The 9329-nt window shown below is 38.7% G+C and overlaps 1 protein-coding gene across 1 annotated transcript in view; it reads right to left on the bottom strand.

Annotated features, from left to right (window-relative positions):
- Nucleotides 1–9030, bottom strand: part of LOC139372652 (uncharacterized) — a 52643-nt gene extending 43613 nt beyond the window's left edge. Inside the window, exon 1 of the mRNA XM_071112428.1 lies at nt 9011–9030. The gene's annotated coding sequence lies outside the window, so the exon portion shown is untranslated. The remainder of the gene's footprint in view (nt 1–9010) is intronic.
- Between the last annotated feature and the right edge of the window lie 299 nt (nt 9031–9329).

Here is a 9329-nt window from a genome sequence, read left to right on the forward strand (position 1 = left end):
AAAGTAGAATACAATATTACCTGAATTGAGTAACAGTCGTCTGAACGAAACTAAGCCCATATCTTTCTCGGAAGATTGTGTCACACTGTAAGGAGTAGGGGAGAGAAGAGTCAACTTTAATAGACTATCAAATAGTATGAGAGATCTTACAAACATAATATATATATAACTTTATTAGGCCTATATATTTTAACAATCCCTTATTCCCGTAGCTCACCGATCATTAAGCCTAAAGTCATTGTCACTTGAGCCTTAGGTAAAGTCAATAACCACATCAACATAGACACAAATGAATGGTCATATCTGGATTTCGAGGACTTACAATTGTAGTAATGGTTACTGATAGTGTTTTGAATTCTGTGCTTTGAGGGTCAGTCAAGGCTGGTACAAAAGCTTGCTGCAAGGTGACTTGTAATTCCACCACTGGAGGAGGTGCCGTTGTTATGGCAGTTGTAGCAGGAACAGTTGTTGTAGCAGGGGCATCTGAAATTGATAAAACATTGCACTCTTTTAGAATTTGAAAGGTGCTCCAAATGCAACGTGTGCTTAAACTGTACTGGTGATGTACTAGTGTGTACAACTTGATAACGTGGGATGTTGGAGGGAGGACAGTGAAATGTTGCTGATGTAGCCGCAATTGGTTGATCAATTCCGCAACGGGATTTAACTTCAAAGGTTCTACAACTGAACATTACTTGTCAATGGATATTATTGGAGCACCTATTGATTGGGTTTGCTTACTTATCACAGTGATGGAGTTCAGATCCAAAGATAAGTTGAAGTTAGAGTTTGGATTGGTCACAGCCTCTTTCAATGTTTCAACAATGTCACTGCCCTTGGGGATAGGTAATGTGGAGGTCGCATTGAACTCCAGTTCCAAATCCACCTCTGTGTTAGGATCCTGACCGAGACGAGGCACAGGTCTGCAGAGGGTCAAAAGGTTAATAGGTCAGGGTCAAGTCAAAAGGTGACTGAAAAAGTAAAGTTGTGCTAAAAATAAGGCTTTTTAGGTTCTAAAGACTTTATTGTCTAAATTAAAGAAAATGGTTTAAAAGTAGAATACAATATTACCTGAATTGAGTAACAGTCGTCTGAACGAAACTAAGCCCATATCTTTCTCGGAAGATTGTGTCACACTGTAAGGAGTAGGGGAGAGAAGAGTCAACTTTAATAGACTATCAAATAGTATGAGAGATCTTACAAACATAATACATATATAACATTATTAGGCCTATATATTTTAACAATCCCTTATTCCCGTAGCTCACCGATCATTAAGCCTAAAGTCATTGTCACTTGAGCCTTAGGTAAAGTCAATAACCACATCAACATAGACACAAATGAATGGTCATATCTGGATTTCGAGGACTTACAATTGTAGTAATGGTTACTGATAGTGTTTTGAATTCTGTGCTTTGAGGGTCAGTCAAGGCTGGTACAAAAGCTTGCTGCAAGGTGACTTGTAATTCCACCACTGGAGGAGGTGCCGTTGTTATGGCAGTTGTAGCAGGAACAGTTGTTGTAGCAGGGGCATCTGAAATTAATAAAACATTGCACTCTTTTAGAATTTGAAAGGTGCTCCAAATGCAACGTGTGCTTAAACTGTACTGGTGATGTACTAGTGTGTACAACTTGATAACGTGGGATGTTGGAGGGAGGACAGTGAAATGTTGCTGATGTAGCCGCAATTGGTTGATCAATTCCGCAACGGGATTTAACTTCAAAGGTTCTACAACTGAACATTACTTGTCAATGGATATTATTGGAGCACCTATTGATTGGGTTTGCTTACTTATCACAGTGATGGAGTTCAGATCCAAAGATAAGTTGAAGTTAGAGTTTGGATTGGTCACAGCCTCTTTCAATGTTTCAACAATGTCACTGCCCTTGGGGATAGGTACTGTGGAGGTCGCATTGAACTCCAGTTCCAAATCCACCTCTGTGTTAGGATCCTGACCGAGACGAGGCACAGGTCTACAGAGGGTCAAAAAGTTCATAGGTCAGGGTCAAGTCAAAAGGTGACTGAAAAAGTAAAGTTGTACTAAAAATAAGGCTTTTTAGGTTCTAAAGACTTTATTGTCTAAATTAAAGAAAATGGTTTAAAAGTAGAATACAATATTACCTGAATTGAGTAACAGTCGTCTGAACGAAACTAAGCCCATATCTTTCTCGGAAGATTGTGTCACACTGTAAGAAGTAGGGGAGAGAAGAGTCAACTTTAATAGACTATCAAATAGTATGAGAGATTTTACAAATATAATATATATAACATTATTAGGCCTATATATTTTAACAATCCCTTATTCCCGTAGCTCACCGATCATTAAGCCTAAAGTCATTGTCACTTGAGCCTTAGGTAAAGTCAATAACCACATCAACATAGACACAAATGAATGGTCATATCTGGATTTCGAGGACTTACAATTGTAGTAATGGTTACTGATAGTGTTTTGAATTCTGTGCTTTGAGGGTCAGTCAAGGCTGGTACAAAAGCTTGCTGCAATGTGACTTGTAATTCCACCACTGGAGGAGGTGCCGTTGTTATGGCAGTTGTAGCAGGAACAGTTGTTGTAGCAGGGGCATCTGAAATTAATAAAACATTGCACTCTTTTAGAATTTGAAATGTGCTCCAATGCATCGTGTGCTTAAACTGTACTGGTGATGTACTAGTGTTTATAACTTGATAACGTGGGATGTTGGAGGGAGGGCAATGAAATGTTGCTGATTTAGCCGCAATTGGTTGATCAATTCCGCAACGGGATTTAACTTCAAAGGTTCTACAACTGAACATTACTTGTCAATGGATATTATTGGAGCACCTATTGATTGGTTTTGCTTACTTATCACAGTGATGGAGTTCAGATCCAAAGATAAGTTGAAGTTAGAGTTTGGATTGGTCACAGCCTCTTTCAATGTTTCAACAATGTCACTGCCCTTGGGGATAGGTACTGTGGAGGTCGCATTGAACTCCAGTTCCAAATCCACCTCTGTGTTAGGATCCTGACCGAGACGAGGCACAGGTCTGCAGAGGGTCAAAAAGTTCATAGGTCAGGGTCAAGTCAAAAGGTGACTGAAAAAGTAAAGTTGTGCTAAAAATAAGGCTTTTTAGGTTCTAAAGACTTTATTGTCTAAATTAAAGAAAATGGTTTAAAAGTAGAATACAATATTACCTGAATTGAGTAACAGTCGTCTGAACGAAACTAAGCCCATATATTTCTCTGAAGATTGTGTCACACTGTAAGGAGTAGGGGAGAGAAGAGTCAACTTTAATAGACTATCAAATAGTATGAGAGATTTTACAAACATAATATATATATAACATTATTAGGCCTATGTATTTTAGCAATCCCTTATTCCCGTAGCTCACCGATCATTAAGCCTAAAGTCATTGTCACTTGAGCCTTAGGTAAAGTCAATAAACACATCAACATAGACACAAATGAATGGTCATATCTGGATTTCGAGGACTTACAAATGTAGTAATGGTTACTGATAGTGTTTTGAATTCTGTGCTTTGAGGGTCAGTCAAGGCTGGTACAAAAGCTTGCTGCAAGGTGACTTGTAATTCCACCACTGGAGGAGGTGCCGTTGTTATGGCAGTTGTAGCAGGAACAGTTGTTGTAGCAGGGGCATCTGAAATTAATAAAACATTGCACTCTTTTAGAATTTGAAATGTGCTCCAAATGCAACGTGTGCTTAAACTGTACTGGTGATGTACTAGTGTGTACAACTTGATAACGTGGGATGTTGGAGGGAGGACAATGAAATGTTGCTCATTTAGCCGCAATTGGTTGATCAATTCCGCAACAGGATTTAACTTCAAAAGTTCTACAACTGAACATTACTTGTCAATGGATATTATTGGAGCACCTAATGATTGGGTTTGCTTACTTATCACAGTGATGGAGTTCAGATCCAAAGATAAGTTGAAGTTAGAGTTTGGATTGGTCACAGCCTCTTTCAATGTTTCAACAATGTCACTGCCCTTGGGGATAGGTACTGTGGAGGTCGCATTGAACTCCAGTTCCAAATCCACCTCTGTGTTAGGATCCTGACCGAGACGAGGCACAGGTCTGCAGAGGGTCAAAAAGTTAATAGGTCAGGGTCAAGTCAAAAGGTGACTGAAAAAGTAAAGTTGTGCTAAAAATAAGGCTTTTTAGGTTCTAAAGACTTTATTGTCTAAATTAAAGAAAATGGTTTAAAAGTAGAATACAATATTACCTGAATTGAGTAACAGTCGTCTGAACGAAACTAAGCCCATATCTTTCTCGGAAGATTGTGTCACACTGTAAGAAGTAGGGGAGAGAAGAGTCAACTTTAATAGACTATCAAATAGTATGAGAGATTTTACAAACATAATATATATAACATTATTAGGCCTATATATTTTAACAATCCCTTATTCCCGTAGCTCACCGATCATTAAGCCTAAAGTCATTGTCACTTGTACCTTAGGTAAAGTCAATAACCACATCAACATAGACACAAATGAATGGTCATATCTGGATTTCGAGGACTTACAATTGTAGTAATGGTTACTGATAGTGTTTTGAATTCTGTGCTTTGAGGGTCAGTCAAGGCTGGTACAAAAGCTTGCTGCAAGATGACTTGTAATTCCACCACTGGAGGAGGTGCCGTTGTTATGGCAGTTGTAGCAGGAACAGTTGTTGTAGCAGGGGCATCTGAAATGAATAAAACATTGCACTCTTTTAGAATTTGAAAGGTGCTCCAACTGCAACGTGTGCTTAAACTTTACTGGTGATGTACTAGTGTGTACAACTTGATAACGTGGGATGTTGGAGGGAGGACAGTGAAATGTTGCTGATGTAGCCGCAATTGGTTGATCAATTCCGCAACGGGATTTAACTTCAAAGGTTCTACAACTGAACATTACTTGTCAATGGATATTATTGGAGCACCTATTGATTGGGTTTGCTTACTTATCACAGTGATGGAGTTCAGATCCAAAGATAAGTTGAAGTTAGAGTTTGGATTGGTCACAGCCTCTTTCAATGTTTCAACAATGTCACTGCCCTTGGGGATAGGTACTGTGGAGGTCGCATTGAACTCCAGTTCCAAATCCACCTCTGTGTTAGGATCCTGACCGAGACGAGGCACAGGTCTACAGAGGGTCAAAAAGTTCATAGGTCAGGGTCAAGTCAAAAGGTGACTGAAAAAGTAAAGTTGTACTAAAAATAAGGCTTTTTAGGTTCTAAAGACTTTATTGTCTAAATTAAAGAAAATGGTTTAAAAGTAGAATACAATATTACCTGAATTGAGTAACAGTCGTCTGAACGAAACTAAGCCCATATCTTTCTCGGAAGATTGTGTCACACTGTAAGAAGTAGGGGAGAGAAGAGTCAACTTTAATAGACTATCAAATAGTATGAGAGATTTTACAAATATAATATATATAACATTATTAGGCCTATATATTTTAACAATCCCTTATTCCCGTAGCTCACCGATCATTAAGCCTAAAGTCATTGTCACTTGAGCCTTAGGTAAAGTCAATAACCACATCAACATAGACACAAATGAATGGTCATATCTGGATTTCGAGGACTTACAATTGTAGTAATGGTTACTGATAGTGTTTTGAATTCTGTGCTTTGAGGGTCAGTCAAGGCTGGTACAAAAGCTTGCTGCAATGTGACTTGTAATTCCACCACTGGAGGAGGTGCCGTTGTTATGGCAGTTGTAGCAGGAACAGTTGTTGTAGCAGGGGCATCTGAAATTAATAAAACATTGCACTCTTTTAGAATTTGAAATGTGCTCCAATGCATCGTGTGCTTAAACTGTACTGGTGATGTACTAGTGTTTATAACTTGATAACGTGGGATGTTGGAGGGAGGGCAATGAAATGTTGCTGATTTAGCCGCAATTGGTTGATCAATTCCGCAACGGGATTTAACTTCAAAGGTTCTACAACTGAACATTACTTGTCAATGGATATTATTGGAGCACCTATTGATTGGTTTTGCTTACTTATCACAGTGATGGAGTTCAGATCCAAAGATAAGTTGAAGTTAGAGTTTGGATTGGTCACAGCCTCTTTCAATGTTTCAACAATGTCACTGCCCTTGGGGATAGGTACTGTGGAGGTCGCATTGAACTCCAGTTCCAAATCCACCTCTGTGTTAGGATCCTGACCGAGACGAGGCACAGGTCTGCAGAGGGTCAAAAAGTTCATAGGTCAGGGTCAAGTCAAAAGGTGACTGAAAAAGTAAAGTTGTGCTAAAAATAAGGCTTTTTAGGTTCTAAAGACTTTATTGTCTAAATTAAAGAAAATGGTTTAAAAGTAGAATACAATATTACCTGAATTGAGTAACAGTCGTCTGAACGAAACTAAGCCCATATCTTTCTCGGAAGATTGTGTCACACTGTAAGAAGTAGGGGAGAGAAGAGTCAACTTTAATAGACTATCAAATAGTATGAGAGATTTTACAAACATAATATATATAACATTATTAGACCTATATATTTTAACAATCCCTTATTCCCGTAGCTCACCGATCATTAAGCCTAAAGTCATTGTCACTTGTACCTTAGGTAAAGTCAATAACCACATCAACATAGACACAAATGAATGGTCATATCTGGATTTCGAGGACTTACAATTGTAGTAATGGTTACTGATAGTGTTTTGAATTCTGTGCTTTGAGGGTCAGTCAAGGCTGGTACAAAAGCTTGCTGCAAGATGACTTGTAATTCCACCACTGGAGGAGGTGCCGTTGTTATGGCAGTTGTAGCAGGAACAGTTGTTGTAGCAGGGGCATCTGAAATGAATAAAACATTGCACTCTTTTAGAATTTGAAAGGTGCTCCAACTGCAACGTGTGCTTAAACTTTACTGGTGATGTACTAGTGTGTACAACTTGATAACGTGGGATGTTGGAGGGAGGACAGTGAAATGTTGCTGATGTAGCCGCAATTGGTTGATCAATTCCGCAACGGGATTTAACTTCAAAGGTTCTACAACTGAACATTACTTGTCAATGGATATTATTGGAGCACCTATTGATTGGGTTTGCTTACTTATCACAGTGATGGAGTTCAGATCCAAAGATAAGTTGAAGTTAGAGTTTGGATTGGTCACAGCCTCTTTCAATGTTTCAACAATGTCACTGCCCTTGGGGATAGGTACTGTGGAGGTCGCATTGAACTCCAGTTCCAAATCCACCTCTGTGTTAGGATCCTGACCGAGACGAGGCACAGGTCTACAGAGGGTCAAAAAGTTCATAGGTCAGGGTCAAGTCAAAAGGTGACTGAAAAAGTAAAGTTGTACTAAAAATAAGGCTTTTTAGGTTCTAAAGACTTTATTGTCTAAATTAAAGAAAATGGTTTAAAAGTAGAATACAATATTACCTGAATTGAGTAACAGTCGTCTGAACGAAACTAAGCCCATATCTTTCTCGGAAGATTGTGTCACACTGTAAGAAGTAGGGGAGAGAAGAGTCAACTTTAATAGACTATCAAATAGTATGAGAGATTTTACAAATATAATATATATAACATTATTAGGCCTATATATTTTAACAATCCCTTATTCCCGTAGCTCACCGATCATTAAGCCTAAAGTCATTGTCACTTGAGCCTTAGGTAAAGTCAATAACCACATCAACATAGACACAAATGAATGGTCATATCTGGATTTCGAGGACTTACAATTGTAGTAATGGTTACTGATAGTGTTTTGAATTCTGTGCTTTGAGGGTCAGTCAAGGCTGGTACAAAAGCTTGCTGCAATGTGACTTGTAATTCCACCACTGGAGGAGGTGCCGTTGTTATGGCAGTTGTAGCAGGAACAGTTGTTGTAGCAGGGGCATCTGAAATTAATAAAACATTGCACTCTTTTAGAATTTGAAATGTGCTCCAATGCATCGTGTGCTTAAACTGTACTGGTGATGTACTAGTGTTTATAACTTGATAACGTGGGATGTTGGAGGGAGGGCAATGAAATGTTGCTGATTTAGCCGCAATTGGTTGATCAATTCCGCAACGGGATTTAACTTCAAAGGTTCTACAACTGAACATTACTTGTCAATGGATATTATTGGAGCACCTATTGATTGGTTTTGCTTACTTATCACAGTGATGGAGTTCAGATCCAAAGATAAGTTGAAGTTAGAGTTTGGATTGGTCACAGCCTCTTTCAATGTTTCAACAATGTCACTGCCCTTGGGGATAGGTACTGTGGAGGTCGCATTGAACTCCAGTTCCAAATCCACCTCTGTGTTAGGATCCTGACCGAGACGAGGCACAGGTCTGCAGAGGGTCAAAAAGTTCATAGGTCAGGGTCAAGTCAAAAGGTGACTGAAAAAGTAAAGTTGTGCTAAAAATAAGGCTTTTTAGGTTCTAAAGACTTTATTGTCTAAATTAAAGAAAATGGTTTAAAAGTAGAATACAATATTACCTGAATTGAGTAACAGTCGTCTGAACGAAACTAAGCCCATATATTTCTCTGAAGATTGTGTCACACTGTAAGGAGTAGGGGAGAGAAGAGTCAACTTTAATAGACCATCAAATAGTATGAGAGATTTTACAAACATAATATATATATAACATTATTAGGCCTATGTATTTTAGCAATCCCTTATTCCCGTAGCTCACCGATCATTAAGCCTAAAGTCATTGTCACATGAGCCTTAGGTAAAGTCAATAAACACATCAACATAGACACAAATGAATGGTCATATCTGGATTTCGAGGACTTACAAATGTAGTAATGGTTACTGATAGTGTTTTGAATTCTGTGCTTTGAGGGTCAGTCAAGGCTGGTACAAAAGCTTGCTGCAAGGTGACTTGTAATTCCACCACTGGAGGAGGTGCCGTTGTTATGGCAGTTGTAGCAGGAACAGTTGTTGTAGCAGGGGCATCTGAAATTAATAAAACATTGCACTCTTTTAGAATTTGAAAGGTGCTCCAATTGAAATATGTACTGGTGAAGTACTCGTGTTCACCTTTGAAGTACTATTCTCTTATAACGGATTGCACAACATATCCCTTACCGACTGAGATGGAAGTAGTGGTTGTGGTTCCTCTTGTTGTTGATTTTGCAACAGTATAAGCTGTTGTGTTTGTCAACAGATCTGTGGCTGTGCTTGGGGTCGCTGTGAATACAAAATGGCAGAAATTAGGGTATATACCTAGAATACAATGTGTGGAATTACAACGATTTTGGTGGGCTTCAGCGTGATTTAACTTCAAATGGGCCACAGCTGTACATTACATGTCAATGGATAATTTTGGAGCATATATTGATTGGGTTTGCTTTTTTTTGTGATTTTGTTTGTTTTTGGATATTTCAATAATTTTGCAATGATTCAG

This window comes from Oncorhynchus clarkii, chromosome 18 (genome assembly GCF_045791955.1).
Source record: "Oncorhynchus clarkii lewisi isolate Uvic-CL-2024 chromosome 18, UVic_Ocla_1.0, whole genome shotgun sequence".
NCBI lineage: Eukaryota > Metazoa > Chordata > Actinopteri > Salmoniformes > Salmonidae > Oncorhynchus > Oncorhynchus clarkii.